This window comes from Prionailurus viverrinus, chromosome A1 (genome assembly GCF_022837055.1).
Source record: "Prionailurus viverrinus isolate Anna chromosome A1, UM_Priviv_1.0, whole genome shotgun sequence".
In the NCBI taxonomy this organism is placed as follows: domain Eukaryota; kingdom Metazoa; phylum Chordata; class Mammalia; order Carnivora; family Felidae; genus Prionailurus; species Prionailurus viverrinus.
This window is the reverse complement of record NC_062561.1, coordinates 25,160,861-25,172,766: the sequence shown is the minus strand read 5'-3', so window position 1 is coordinate 25,172,766 and position 11,906 is coordinate 25,160,861. Positions and strand designations below refer to the sequence as shown.

The following is an 11,906-nucleotide window of genomic DNA, read 5'->3' as shown; positions in this document are numbered from 1 at the left end:
TGTGGTGCAGTTGCTAGATTGTAGGATGTAACTTTTCTTTCTGGGTCGTAGGCCTTCATGTTTTGAGAAACTGTACTCGAGGAGCTATACTCTAGGAATCCTGAGGTGTTTTCTCCACACCTGGACCTGATTTAGGTAACAAGATCCTAGACTTCAAGCTGATGCCGTAAAAGAATGAGTTTTGGGGAGTCTTTGGAAAGGTAAGTGTACTTTAACATTTGCAGTGTAAATCAGTAAGCCAGAGACTAGAAAGAAACATGCCTACACATACTTTGACATTGCTCTTTCAATGGGTGGAGAGTCATTTTCCTCCCTTTGAGTATGAGCAGACATGGTGATTCACTTATAACAACAGAATGTGATAGACATGACGATGTATGATTTTTCAACATTTATTTATTTTTGGGACAGAGAGAGACAGAGCATGAACGGGGGAGGGGCAGAGAGAGAGGGAGACACAGAATCAGAAACAGGCTCCAGTCTCCGAGCCATCAGCCCAGAACCCGACGCAGGGCTCGAACTCACGGACCGCGAGATTGTGACCTGGCTGAAGTCGGACGCTTAACCGACTGCGCCACCCAGGCGCCCCGACGATGTATGATTTTTGAGCCGAGACCGTGAAAGTCATTGCCATTTACACCTTGCTGTCTTGAGTACTCACTTTAGGGGAAGCCAGAAATCATGCTGTGAGGACCCTCCAACAGCCCTCTGAGAACAACTGAAGTCTTCTGTCAACATCCAGCATCAGCTTGGTGGCCATGTAAGTAAGTCCCCTTGGAAACCTGTCTCTCAGCCCCAGTCGTGCCTTCACATGACCACAGCCCTGGCTAACGTTCTTCTGCAATATCATGAGAGACTCTGACCCAGAACTGGGCAGCCAAGCTGCTTCTGATTTGCTGCTTCCTTGACACTGTGACATCGCTAGTGTTTATTGTGGCTTCGCGCCATTAAGTTTTGGAGTAGATTGATGTGTGTGCATTGTTGATGAAACAAATAGATAATTGTGTTGGTGTCATTGGGGTAAGAGAAAGGACCCACAGGCTTAAGATTGATAAGGTTTAAAAAATACTGTAGTCTTAAAGTCAAATGGCAGTAATTGCAATGGGATATTTTATGTTAAGGAGCAGCCAGAGGAGGAGGAGGAAGAAGAGGAGGAAAGGGAGAGCAAAAGCAAAGTTTGTTAATTCCATCCACAGAAAAGACCTTGAAAAATGAGTACCTTAAAACCCAGGTTGCGGCTTCCATATAAATTTTCCCCCTTGAACACCAACAAACTAGATATTTATGAAGAAATGGCTAGTTCCAGATCTGGAGCAGAAAATGTTTCAGATGAGCCTGGAGCATCTCATCACACCAAAAAGTAACGAGGCGATAAAAAAAAAAACCCCAAAAAACAAAAAACTAGAAAAAATGCTAGAGTCTTCTTAAGGATTCAGAAAGCAATGCAAAGAGGCCCCTACTGGCCAAAGATGGGACGATTGAAGCATGATTAAGAATAATAACTGTAATGGATTAAAACATATCAAATATGTTTAAATGAATTCAGAATGATACTAGAAAAACTAATTAGTTCCCTTTGGATCGTAGTGGGCACTCAATTCATTATCGTGATAGCTAGTGAATACAAGGAATAAATTAGGCCTTTATCCTACCTTTCTTCTATGAACTGTACCTGAGTATAATTAAATAGGAAACGAGAAGTTGTTTCTCTGTCTGTAGAAGGACTCCAGTTCACAGATGAAGAAATAATGGTGAAATGAGAATATACTTTTTTGAAATTCCTAGTGGATCTGGATATCACAGGAAGATAGCCAGGCAGGCACTGCGTGCCATCGGGGAGGTCTACAGTGCTGTTTGCAAAGCATTCTTGCCAAAGTGACAAATGCACATTGATCACACTTCCAGGTTTAGCTACCAATTTTTAGGGAATGTAGGGGACAGAGGAACGTGCTAAATGGCAACATAGGGACCTGAGTAGCAAATTCCAGGTTGGATAAATGACCGGGTTCTTTAACCAATAACACAGACATTGCAGAGACAGAGAGAGAGAGAGAAGGATGGGAAAGAGAGAGAGAGAGAGAACGAGCATGTTTCAAATAGTTTTTATAACATGCAGAGGCGCCCGGTGTCTATTGAATTAGGCAAATCAGGATATAAAATTGCATTTATAAAATAAATCCATCTTATGTTTTAAAAGTAACATACGGCACAAAAGAAAAAAATGTAAAAAATCGTAACGGTGTCTGGGGGCAGCAGGGTTGCCGGTGGTATTTAAATATTGTTCTATATTTTCCCAATCTGCTTTAAGATACAAATATTATTTTTATAATCGCTACATTATCTCTTTTTTGGAATAGGACAAATAGATAAAGTCAACAAAAACGCTTATAAATCTAAAGTACTTGTTTTTTCACACGGTAGCCCTGTGATTCCATCCATGGAGATTCTGTTTTCTGCCATAACATGGACTAACCCCGTTGGGTTGTAATGTGCTGGGGGGGTCCTGACTCCCTAGCAGCCGCACATGTTTGACTAAGGGTCCTACGGGAAAACCCGAAACCAGAGGAATGAATTGGCCCTTCTAGCTTTGAGACAGGTCTGTAATTCAGCGCCTGAATTACAAAGTCTGACTTTTGGTGGGTGACGAACAGGACGAGGAAACAAACAGCCTCAACGTAGCTCAGGTTGGGTACAGATGGCCCAAAAGCAACAAGTTTATACTGTAACGTTGCCAAGGCAACAGCAGCTGCTTCTGTGGCGGCGGGTGGGGGAGGGGAAAAGCAGTGGAAATGAAGAAGCAGAGTGATTCCGTAAATCTTTCCTAGGGAAATAGGGACGGATGCTATAAAATATTGAATATTCTCTGGGCGAACGTACTGCCATAACACACGAAGCGTCGTCAGTAAAAGGAAGGGCAAACGGTGTGTTTCGTATCATAATCTGCCTGGACCCCAATAGGAGTCCGGTGCCTGTTGTCATCCTGTCATTTTCCCTTCCACGGCTCCAAACAGCGGTAGACGGGGCCTTCTTACAGCTCCGTCCCCTTGAGTGTTAAAACACATTGACGTTTTCTTGTGACAGTTACGGCGGCATCTATTCACAAGGCTGAAAGATGCTTATTAGGTTTTCACTATGTCTGGACTTGAGCGGGAAGACGAGAGGATAAGGGATACTTCGGTCTTCCCCCCCTTCTTCTCCCCCCCCCACTCCTGCTTCCGTTCTTTTTAGCTGCAGAGGAAGAAGATCAAGGAAGGAGAGTGTGGCAGTGAGAAGAGAGCGAGAACAGCAGGTCCGGGGAATGTGCTAGAGATATTTTCAGCCAACGGGTAGTGCAGCCAGCAGGCTACCTGGCCAGAAGGCGGCCCCCTGGGGTCACCGGGAGCCTGGGAGGAGCTGAGTCAGGAGCCCATCTCTGCAGGGAATGAGGGAGGGGTCAGAGTTGGACATGAAGACAGAGGTTTGGAAACGATCGGTGGGACATGTGGAGCATCTCAGTCGTTCTCCAGGTGGAGACGCTCTGAACGCACCGGCTCAGGAAAAGACTCTCTTCCCTCCAGAACCTCATTTCGTGTGTTGAGAACCTGGGACAAAGTTTGGTTGGTTTTCACGTGCGCTCAAGTAAAGAGAATTTAGAGCCCTGCTCCTGCCCAGTTGGTACTGAATGTTTTTTTCAAATGCCAAACCACTTTTAAAACAATGCAGGGTGGCATAGAGGTCGAAAGCCTGAACTTGGGAGTCAGGCAGGCCAGCCGAACCTGGATCTGAACCCCAGGCCTGCCACCTGGAGCCGCTCATACTATTTAGTTGGAGTCACGTTGACAAGGTTAACCGCAGGGAACTCAGCCTCCCCAGGCCTCAGCTTCCTCTTCTGTCAATGTGGGCCCAAGGCCAACCCCCTAGTGTTAGGTTGTGAATTTGGCACAGCACCTGGGACGTTACTATTTCATCATTGTCATTTGAACTTGTCTTTGAAAAGTAGGCTGGAATGGAGTTAGTTTATCTATGCTTGCTTCTTGACTTTGGGAGTGACACTAGATAAGTTAGAAACCCTGACCAGAAAGCTCTGTCACGAGTTGACGATGGGCCTATAAATAGGGTTCTCCAAAGAAACAGAAGCAAGGATCTATATGTATATTTATAACTGTATCTATATCGTCTCTCTGCCTATCTATCTATCTATCTATCTATCTATCTATCTATCTCTCTATCTGAGAAAATAGAACTTATTTTAAGCAATTGGCTCACATAGTTGTAGAGGCTGCAAGTTCAAAATCTGCAGGGCAGACCAGCAGCCTGCAGGTGCAGGGAAGATTTGATGCAGTTCAAGTCCAAATGCAGTCCGGAGGCAGAATTTCCTCATTCTCCGGGGAGGTCGGTTTTTTCCTATTAAGCCCTTTGGTTGGGTAGATGATGCCTGCCCACCTTGTGAAGAGTAATTTGCTTCACTCAGAGTCTGCAGATATAAATGTTAACTCACTGGGGGAAAAAATCACTTTCACAGAAATATCTAGAATAACGTTTGACCAAATATCTGAGTACCGTGTCCTAGCCAAGTTGACAGAAAAATTAACCATCTCAGGGCCCTTAGAGCCCTGTCCGAACTTTGGTATCTCCTCACGAATCAGTAACCGTGACCCTAGAGAGTCACTCACACAGTGAAGAGGGTCCCATTAATGCAGTTAATGTCATGGCATCTGTAGAATAGCTGGGACCAGATTTCACTGTTTTCATGATCTGTGCTGTACCCTTCCTCAGGAAAAAGTCAAAGCGTGACCAAAGTTGATAGCAGGAAATATGTAAAAATGGCAATTTTCGCCATAGATCCTGGGGCTAATAATATGTATTTATTCCAATGTCTTAAATCTTAAGTGAAAGAGTGGAATATTTAAAGGGAACACTGGGGGCGCCTGGGTGGCTCAGTCAGTTAAATGTCTGACTTCGGCTCAAGTCTTGATCTCACGGTTCATGAGTTCGAGCCCCGCATTGGGCTCGCCCTGGTGGTGCAGAGCCTGCTTTGGGTCCTTTCTCTCTCTCTCTCTCTCTCTCTGTCTCTCAAAATAAATAATAAAACCTTAGAAAAGTAAAATAAAAAATAAAGGGAGCACTAGACTGGGGACCAGAGGTTCTAAACCCTAGCAAAGTGGATGATCATACCTGCACCAAAAAATGTAGCCGTAGGGAGGATTTGCTATAATAATCTATGTAAAAGCACACAGATATCAACTCTACTCAAATCTGGAAAAGGGTTGAAAGCTGAAACCTTGCCGGGGGTAATCTAACTTTCTCAGAAGAGCTGTATAAACAGAAAGCATTGCTGCTTTTAAAAGAGAAGGGAAGGAAAGAGGGAACCAAGCCACATACCTCAGGCTGACACCTTGTTCTTCTCTTTCTTCTTTCTCTTAAGCAAAATTTCACTATGTTTTGACAGCGCTTCTCAGTTAGTCCTCCAGTTTATGGCTTCCTGCCCATCTTCCTTTGTTTGGTGCACACGAGTGGTGCAGAGCTCTTTCTGTAAGCTGCTGTCAGGGAGTGTTGGGAGTCCAAGGGCAAAGATGACCTACAGGACTTTAAAAGGTGCCTTTCATGGGTCTAGGGAAAGAGGATTTCTTAGACGCTGTTGCTAAAAGTGTAAATCAGTATAATGTCCTGGAGTACAGTTGGGAAATACAGAGCAACTGCCTCAAAAGTGTATATGTACCTAGCGTTTCTGGTCTAAGAAGTTTATCCTAAGAAAGTAACAGATAAGTATGCGAAACGTACATACAAAGATACTCATTAGGGTCTTTTAACAATGAACGGCTGCAACTAACCTAAATGTCCAAAGGTATACAGGATTGAATAAATGAATTACAGTTCATCTTGGAAATAGAATTATTTGGGGCACTGGGTGGCTCAGTTGGTTAAGGGGCCAACTTTGGCTCAGGTCATATCTCACAGCTTCTGGGTTCAAGCCCTGCGTTGGGCTCTGTGCTGACAGCTTAGAGCTTGGAGCCTGCTTCAGATTCTGTGTGTGTGTGTGTGTGTGTGTCCCTCCCCTACCTCAAAAATAAAGAAACATTAACAAATTTAAAAAAAGAAAAAGAAAAAGAAAATAGAAATATTTAGGGGCACCTGGGTGGCTTAGTCAGCTAAGTGTCCAACTTAAGCTCAGGTCATGATCTCACAGCTCATGGGTTTGAGCCCCATGTCAGGCTCTATGCTGACAGCTTAGAGCCTGGAGCCTGCTTCAGATTCTGAGTCTCCCTCTCTCTCTGCCCCTCTGTCTGCTTGTGCTCTGTCTCTCTCTCTCCCTCAAAAATAAATAAACATACAAAATTTTTTTGAAAAGAAAGAAAATAGAATTATTTAACCATTAAAGATAATAAAATGATGTACATGTGTGCATATAAAAATATATAAAGATATTCATAATATATTAGGACAAGTAGATCACTAGTATTTTTTAATGTTTTTATTTATTTTTGAGACACACAGAGAGAGACAGAGTGTGAGCAGGAAAGGGGCAGAGAGAGAGGGAGACACAGAATCTGAAGCAGGCTCCAGGCTCTGAGCTGTCAGCATGGAACACAACTTGGGGCTCTAAACTCGTGAACCATGAGATCATGACCTGAGCCAAAGTCGGAAGCTTAACCCGACAGAGCCACGCAGGTGCCCCAGTGAATCAGTAAGTATTAAATATAGCATTAATTCCATTAAAAAATAAACACACACAAACATATGGAAAAGTTTTGATGAGATGTCTTAGTACATTTGGGCTTCTATGGTAGAATACCATAGACAAGGTGACTTAATCAACCACAGAAATGTTTTTCTCATGGTTCCGAAGGCTGGGAAGTCCAAGATCAAGGCATGAGCAAGTTCATTGTCTAGCAAGGACCCACTTCCTGATTCATAGATGGTAGTCTTTTTCCGGTGTCCTCACATGGGGGAAGAGAGGAGGGAGCTCTGGGATCTGTTCTATAAGGGCGCTAATCTCATTCATGAGGGTTCCACCGTCATGGCCTTATCATTTCCCAAAGGCCCTACCTCCTAATCACACTGGAGGTTAGGGTTTCAACATATGAATTTGGACCTGGAGTGGGGGTGGGGGGACATAAATTTTCGATTGATAGCAGTGGATATACACCAAAATATTTACAGTGATTTTCTCTGGGTAGTAGAATTTTGGTTGGTTGTTTTATTTCTTCTTACTTATCTGTGTTTTCTATTTTTCTACACTGAACATATGATTACTTGTATACCTGAAAAAATAAGGGGGGAAATGCCTTCCTTAGATAATATTTATCGCTCTGCAATTTGCCTGTTCTTGATTAGAAGGGGGAGTGCTGTGAATTCTAGAGGATCATCATGACATCTGGGGAGGAAAATTGTCCTCAACATTACTTCTGTTATTTTTCACCTTCCATTGGCATTTTGACATCAGTGCTGAATGTATCCCCTCAGATTGATTTTCTCTCTTCTGTAAAAAAGAAACTATTAGCAGACGCCCACCCTGGACAGCTCTTTCTGAAGAATCTAGATTGTGAGCCATTGCAAGGTAAAGCAGCCATTTACCTGATACCCCCAAAGACACCCTGGCACCTGTATTATCATAAGGACTGTAATTCTTGGAGGTTTGCTAACATGAACTCATCAAGAAGGTTCTGGGGTTATTGCTAAAACCTGAAGTCAGAAATAGAACCCAAGGTAACACTGAGAAAACCTTGACAGGTGGGTATGTACTTCCATAAGGAGGGCTGATAGTTTCCTTCCTTTGGGCGGATCATGAGATCTGATATTTTTAGTGTATGCCGTGGCAGGGCTTGAAATGATGTTACTTCTCGATAACGTGGGGACACTTCACCCTGAGTGCCTGTGTAGGTAACCCAGAAAACACTTAGCAGGTTGGATACTGTGGCAGAAAATCAGCATGTAATCATGTTACCCTGCCCTTCTTTTGGGCTGTTGAGCTGTAATGAGAGATTTTTGTCTCCTGACTGCACAAATGTTAAGACCCCTTGAGGTAGCCTCCGGCTTCTAGATCCCGAAACACAAAGCAGGATCACAAACGCCACTCTGTTTTGCAAAAAGGCAACAACTGGTGAGTCAGGATGGGAAGACAAGGAGGCTGTGGGGAGGAAGGATGACATGCCATCCATTTATCTGGAGTGTCAGGTTGGCTCCAGCTTCCCGAAGGGCCTCTTCCCTGTCCCCACTCTCATACAACAATGGAGGTCATAGATTGTTCTCTTGCCGTATCTCTACCCTCCCAGAGCTCGACTAGCCTTTATTGTCTCTCTCAAGACGGTCACCTTATCTTGCCTCGTGTTGTAGTTATATATGAATACTTCTTAAACTCTTACTAGCTTGCGAGTTCCCCGAGGGCACTGACAGTTTCTCAATTGGGTTGGCATTGATCATGGATGGTACCCAGCAGATGTTCAGTATATATTAAAAAAAAAAAATCATTGAATGAACAAATGCATGAATGGATGAATGAACAGTAGGCATTCCACATTTACTCATTTCTACTGACAGAGAGAACAAGAAGTTGGAGCTCTCAAAAAAGAAAGTTGATTTTCAGTCTCCCAATGGTTTAATGGATGTGTGTGATTCCCCCTTCTCAAGGAAGGAGTTAGCTCTGATATCCTTGATGTCACTGCTTTGATGCTTTACTCTTCCCCTCATGGGAGAAAAGGTGAATTTAGCTAGGAATCCAATGGACTCATTCAAGGATCTGCCATTATTCTGGGACTCTGCCTAGTCAGTTTCTCTCTGACCCCCACTGGTAATAAGCTGACAGTGGAGCAGGCTTAATCTTTCCACTTACAACCTATTAAATGGATTCATAAGATCAACCCATAGGTATTTGTTATTCAACTATTACACTCCCAACACTGCAAGGTACAATACTCCTAGAGTTTTTGGACTGAACAGTAAAGTGTTTTTTCATAGATTACAATATCTAGCATAGATCATTTAATCCCTCCCTTTTATAGAAGATTGCACCAAGCCGTTCCAAGGCATCATCATCATCATCAACATCTCTTCCTCCCCTTTCTCCTTCTCCTCTTCCTCCAATCATCAGCCAAAGGCCCTGTGTACATAGTACTATGCTGAGTGTGTAAAATGTATACAAGGAAGGGGCACCTGGGTGACTCAGCCGGTTAAGCGTCCGACTTCGGCCCAGGTCATGATCTCACAACTCGTGAGTTCAAGCCCCACGTCAGGCTGTGTGCTGACAGCTCAGAGCCTGGAGCCTGCTTCGGATTCCGTGTCTCCCTCTCTCTCTGCCCCTCCCCAGTACACGCTCTGTCTCTCTCTCAAAAATAAACAAAGATTAAAAAAAGAAAAAAAAAAACCACAAGAGAGAATAAGAGGTGTGGATTATATCAAGAATCTTGTGATCTCAAAAGTAGTCAGGCTAGGGGCATGTGAGTGGCTCAGTCGGTTAAGCCTCTGACTCTTGATTTCAGCTCAGGTCATGATGTTGCAGCTTCATGAGTTCAAGCCCTGTGTCAGGTTCCGTGCTGCCAGCTCAGAGCCTGGAGCCTGCTTCAGATTCCGTGTCTCCCTCTCTTTCTGCCCCTCCCCCATTCGCTCTCTGTCTCTCTCTCTCTCCTTCAAAAATAAACAGACATTAAAAAAATTTTTAAATGAATACAGGGAACTGTTAGATCAATATGTGCATATCCATAGAACTGTTTTCATAGTATAGTTTTACATTGTGGACTCAAACAGAAACTACGCCTTCCATTTCTAATGACATCCTGGTGCTCTGTCCCTCCTTTGAAGGACATGCTAGTAACATTAATAGAATATACAATAATTTGCTGGCCCCATGCCTCTTTCCCTCTTGTAGGCTCCCAAGGAGCACAGGCACAGGTAAGTTCTAGGTGTTTTTATTAAAGGGGCCTTGGTTTCCCTGCTGGCAGCTCCTGGGAGAGGGGGACTGGCCCTGTGATTAGGTAGGACCCCCTCCTTGGGTTCCCCCAACAAGCGTGAGCTACGCATTCCATCACATGTCTGGGCTATGCCTTCCCAACTTGCAGACTCCCTGTAGATCTTTCTTTAGTGAAGGAACTCCACTCTCCCTTACCTCAGATTCAAATGGAGCCTCAGACATGCCCCAAATCATCGGGCCAAATCTGCCAGGAATCATAAAGGAAAAAAAAAAAAATTTCCGGGAGTGAGTTATATATGGCGGTGAATTCATACACTTTGTGTAGCTCATTTCCTTCCATTATGCTAATTCTTCTAACCCCATAACTTAATTCCACCACCGCCCCTTCCCCCTGCCATACACACGCTTTTTTTTTTTTTTTTAATCCAGGGAAGAAGCTGATTGATGCGGAAGTCAGAAGCCATCCAATTTTGTGATGGTCTAAGTACTCCAGGCAATTGCCCTGCAGCTGCCAGTGGCTGTCTTAAGCCCACGCGAAAACAAGCACATTTTCAGCAGGCTCATTTAGAGCTGCAAGGAGGTCGGTGGCGTGTGCTACGTGTGCATTTAGGAGTTTGTTTGCAGCTGCGCGTCCTGGACAAATGCCAAGGTCAGGAAATCTATAGAGGGCTGTCCTAACACTTCCTCCTTGATCTGTATCAACCTGCCTGTGTGCCACACGGGGAAGTGCTGCTCCAGCCTGTTGGCCTCGCTCCCTCACACAGTCTGTGCTGACTCGATGCTTATTTATTATGCAATTATTAGAGTTATTGGATGTGCTCATGGCTTATTACCCTCTGGACGCATTTACAAGTAGGATAAGAAAAACCCACAGCAGCTTAATTTCTGTTGTGATCAAGAAATGTGTACTTACTGTGAAACATTGTCTTTGTTTCATCAAGCTTCTCAAACCTTAATTTTCCTTTGTAGGGGCCACCTAAAATGTATATATGTGTCTTTTATATGAAGTAGGTTAGAAGCAGGCATGACTGATCAAGAGACTGGGCGAAGAGCCAAGAGCCGGAGCTGTTGGGGAGAGGGCCCCCGTGAGCTAAAAGCTGCAAGGTGCTTTCTGGCTCTTGGTTATGTCAACATTTGCTTAACAGACTATGTTTCCATTCCTTTCTGGTCTTTCTCAGAAGCTTACTCTCTCTGTCTCCAGTTTGTGGACAAACACATGTGCATGCAAGCAGATGCACACACGCACACACACACACACACACACACAGCTGCAATACAAACTGCAATACAAAGCTGCAAACAAAGAAGCATTAACAATTTTCTAGGGATGGAGGCGATACTTTTCCAAGCATCTCAGCAGATCCTCCCTCATGGTTTCTTTCAGAGGACAGAAGGTTCTGAAGTTCCTGCATTGCCGTATACCCTGATGCAAAAGGAAGGCCCTGAGTACATGTGGACTGACTTCACCTGGGGATAGTCTTGGCCTCTGCACGTAAGATGATACAGTGTGCATAGAGCGCCAATAATATGCAGAACATTTCTCCTTCCTACTTAGGGAGAGAAGTGCTGGGATGAAAAGGATCTGGGAACCTAAGTTTTATTGTTCTGGCTAGCAATTTTCAGTGACTGTCAAGAAAAGAGAGGAACGTGAGAGTTCTGTCATTTCTTCTTTCTCATTTTCTCTCATTCCTGCCCTCGTCTTACTGCAACCCACCCCTATGATTAGGGGGGACTCCGACCACCCTGACAGCACTACAGAGATCATTTGGAGCCCACATGATTTCCTTGCCTCCTGGCAGTTCTGATCCTATCTCTCAGCCAGGTATTTATCAGAATCTCTGCTCTGGCTTCTCGAGATTCAGGGTGGCGACAGGGCAGCAGTCAACTCTGACCTCTCCCATAGTAACACCTGTATGTTCCATCCACTTACCTTCTCAAGGCTTAAACGGAATGTCCCAAAGAACTTACATGGCCCCGGAGCCTAACCAACTCTGGTCAATCTCTGGAGAAGGGGCCTGATACT

General features: G+C 44.2%; 1 long non-coding RNA gene across 1 annotated transcript; it reads left to right on the top strand.

The window, feature by feature from the left end:
• On the top strand, positions 1-11,516 carry LOC125146953 (uncharacterized). The gene is made up of 4 exons (XR_007145042.1): positions 1-200; positions 655-760; positions 10,313-10,532; positions 11,268-11,516. It is a non-coding gene; the product is annotated as an uncharacterized LOC125146953 (long non-coding RNA).
• The last annotated feature ends 390 nt before the right edge of the window (positions 11,517-11,906 follow it).